Consider the following 4,246-nt stretch of genomic DNA (forward strand, 5'->3'; position numbering starts at 1 on the left):
CCTTGCTGTGTTGCTTGCATTTGAGTCTGACCATGCCCTACCCCTGCTGCTGTTTATGCTAGCACACTTGAACCAGTACATACAAATCTGTTTCATCATGACCTGCATTACTATAACAATGCCATTGTAGCAGAAACTATATAAGGTCAAGGTATGTGCGAAACTTACCCAAAAGATGTGAAGGAAAAGGCACCTTTTTTAGAAGTTCAAAAACATGACGAAAGATCGCATGCTCCAAAACACAGCACAGATTATAATTGATGAAGCATTTTCAGGTTTCCAGATTGTCATGTCGCCTCGCTTTGACTATTCGGGAGTCCTCGAAGGCTGCAAAGTCACTGTTTGTTTACTGAAACTCATTTGGGGAGCAGAGTGAAGAAATTGTAAATTTCATCAGAAAAAAATGTAAATCAATTTGAATGCAATCTTGGTAGGGGATATGAAGGCTCACGTCGAAGATTTGAATGGATATACGGATAACAATGACACTTTATTGCTGGATCGATGTGGTGACGGGAATGTGATAATAGTAAACAGCAAGCATAAATACGAAAGTGTGAATAAGCGGCCGAGTGTCGACTATATACAGCCTAGCTTCGGAAGCAGTTTGAGAAACTCGTAAAGGGTTTTTTGGAGTTCTCTATAATACCCTTGCATGATTTGAGTATAGGTCACCGAACGTTCATGCTGCGTACATGACCTCAAAAGCGAGCCGATCATTTACAATTTTAAGAACTCCTGCTTCCGCACCTAGCGGCGACCAGCGGTGCCCAGTTTTCGCCCGAATCCGCGCGCATTGCGTCATGTAGTGCCGCCGACGCCTAGCCAGGTTAAGAGGCGTTGGCTCCGCCCTCTGGGGAATTCCCACGCGCGTCGACGGACCGACATTTCTGCGTGCAAAAAGTGACGAGAGGAGAGGGAAAGGCGCGATGACGCGGAAATTCAAATTTGGACTACAAATAACTCAGCTTCCACAAAACACATTAAAAAATTTTTGCTGGAAGATATTTGTGATACTTTGTCCATTAGCATCCTAGGCATGAAAAAAGAAGCGGTGAGGTTTTAACGCAGTTAAACTGAGTAAACATGCGAAAGCATGTGTTTAGCCTGGTTAGCTCATGGTTTTGATTTGCTGGGTCATCAGCACATCTGGCGACGGTATTAGCTCGACAGTAGCATTAGAAAGCGACGATGTGCAATACACAGCGAGGGAGTGTGTCGCAGTTTAACACGAGGCGAGATCGGCTGCGGCGAGAGCATAGAGAGAGAGAGAAGTCCTTTATATGAAGAAGAAGCGAATGCGTCTAAAAATCGCCGCAATGCCCCGCCGTGGGTATGTGTCATTAAGCCTGAGGACATCATCATCGCTGGCATGATACTCTGCGTAGGGAAGGGAATTTCGGAGATACAAGCGGAGAGAGCGGAGTGGAAAAGGTAAAATAAAACAAAAAAGGGAGAAGATAAAACGTGGCCATTAAAGGCATACTAGGTGCATCGGCGAGTAATGATGTTACGTATAAAATGATGAAGTGCATGTACGACATACGAGCTACAAAGCTCACTGCGTACTAAAAATGGCAGGTAAGAAGAATCAAGGCAGTGCAGCTAACAAGAAACAGGAATCTACGTAGAAAACAGATTTCAAGAATTGACGAGAGCATCGGAGAGGAAATTAAGGTATACAGCCCAGACAGCGCAAAGACGCCGATGAGTATGACCATAGTCCTTCAATGTTTTATTAAAGGGCTATGGTATGACCTACGGATGTCTGTGCCAGAATATTCAGATGGCGTCAGGTTCTCCATCCGTTGCGCACACTCAAGATGCTTTAACTGGGGATCATGTTTGGGGAATTTTTGAGGACGTCTTCAGGACGTCTTGTATCAAGAGCTTTTTTTTCACATAGAAATGCCGTATTCAAAGCTAATGTAGCCGAAGGTAACATAGAATAAGCACGAAAAACGAGTTTACCAAGACCCACAGAGAGTAGCTCTATGGAGTTGAAATTCTGCTGCCTGAATGGAAAAGGTAAGTGACCAAAAAAATCTAAAAAGTCCAACACCACCAGGAGCATGTGATGCGCGTATATAAGAACACGTGAAAAAGCAAAAAATGTCAAGATGTCTCCTCAAGGCATAAATTTTTATGGGTCATAACGGCATTCTTCATTAGATACTATAGTGCACGCATATCATTTAAGCCACCTCCCACTTCCCCGCATCTCACTCACTACAAGTCTACTTTCATTAAACAAGCGCACACAAATTCCCTTGTCATCAGCAAGGATTATTCAGGCCAGTTTTATCACCTAGGCATTTTTTGAACTTTGTCTTCCATGTATTACGCTCATAGATGCGGCAAAACTCACCACAGGCAGCGAGAAATTAATCACTGAAGAAATGGCACCTCGAGTCAGGTTGAATTAACTTGAAAATTGGTTTTTGAGGAGTGGAAATGGCGCAGTACAATAATTGCCACACATCTCGGTGGACACCCGAACCGCTCCGAAGGGAAGGAATTCCGGAGCCATCCCAAGACATTAGGGACACCTTGCCAACGAACGGCTCCACGAGCTAGCAGCTAACAAAGCTTCACTACACCGTTCCCAGCATGGGGACCTGACTGCGCCGATACCGCGTCCCAAGCACCCCGACGAACAGCGACGATCCTTAGCGGCGCATGCCGACTGCCCACCATAGGCTGTTCAGTGTCTCCTCGTCGGCAGCCGAATGAATCGTCTGCTCGTAATCGGCGCCTGTTTCATGTGTGAGTTCAAAGAGCAAGCTCGCTTTCAGCAATAGTATGCGCATGTGCCGCCACCACACGGCTTGTAGACACCAGTAGAATGAAGAGCGAAAAGGTAGGTTAACTAAATCATTCTTTAGCATTACATTGCTCCCGACGACAGAAAAGTGCAAATTTCGCTTTTGGATCCATTTCTTTAATCGTCGATTTCTCGCTTCCTGCAGCATCTTTTCCTGCGGTTCTGCGCTTATTATATTCTAGAGAAAGCCTCGAAAATTGTGAGAAACAAAGCGGCACTTAATAATGCTTCCTAGATTGAATAAAGGGCGAAAATATGGAAACTGCTCGTAATCGCCGCCTGTTTCACGTGAGAGTTCAATGAGCGAGCTCGCTTTCAGCAAAAAGCATGCGCATATCCCGCAACCACGCGGCTTGTCGACACGGCTAGCCAGAAGAGCGAAAACGTAGGTTAACTAGATACTTCTTTAGCATTTCGCTGCTCCCGACAGCAGAAAAGTGCAAATTTCGCTTTTGGATTCATTTCTTTAATCGTTGATTTCTCGCTTCCTGCAGCATCTTTTCCTGCGGTTCTGCGCTTATTATATTCTAGAGGAAGCCCCGAAAATTGTGAGAAACAAAGCGGCACTTAATAATGCTTCCTACATTGAATAAAAGGCGAAAATATGGAAACTGCTCGTAATCGGCGCCTGTTTCACGTGAGAGTTCAATGACCGAGCTCGCTTTCAGCAAAAAGCATGCGCATGTCCCGCCACCACACGGCTTGTCGACACGGCTAGCCTGAAGAGCGAAAAGGTAGGTTAACTAGGCACTTCTTTAGAATTTCATTGCTCCCGACGACAGAAAAGTGCATATTTCGCTGTTGGATCCATTTCTTTAATCGTCGATTTCTCGCTTCCTGCAGCATCTTTTCCTGCGGTTCTGCGCTTATTATATTCTAGAAAAAGCCCCGAAAACTCTGAGAAACAAAGCGGCACCTAATAATGCTTCCTGCATTGAATAAAAGGTGAAAATATGGAAACTGCTCGTAATCGGCGCCTGTTTCACGTGAGAGTTCAATGAGCGAGCTCGCTTTCAGCAAAAAGCATACGCATGTCCCGCCACCACGGGGCTTGTCGCCACGGCTAGCCTGAAGAGCGAAAAGGTAGGTTAACTAGGTGCTTCTTTAGGATTTCATTGCTCCGGACAACAGAAAAGTGCATATTTCCGTGTTGGATCCATTTCTTTAATCGTCGATTTCTCGCTTCCTGCAGCATCTTTTCCTGCGATTCTGTGCTTATTATATTCTAGAAAAAGTCCCCAAAATACTGAGAAACAAAGCGGCACTGAATAATGCTTCCTACATTGAATAAAAGGCGAAAATATGGAAACTGCCCGTAATCGGCGCCTGTTTCACGTGAGAGTTCAATGACCGAGCTCGCTTTCAGCAAAAAGCATGCGCATGTCCCGCCACCACGCGGCTTGTCGACACGGCTAGCCTGAA

This window comes from Amblyomma mixtum, chromosome 9 (genome assembly GCF_055824585.1).
Source record: "Amblyomma mixtum isolate Tamu chromosome 9, ASM5582458v1, whole genome shotgun sequence".
In the NCBI taxonomy this organism is placed as follows: Eukaryota; Metazoa; Arthropoda; class Arachnida; order Ixodida; family Ixodidae; genus Amblyomma; species Amblyomma mixtum.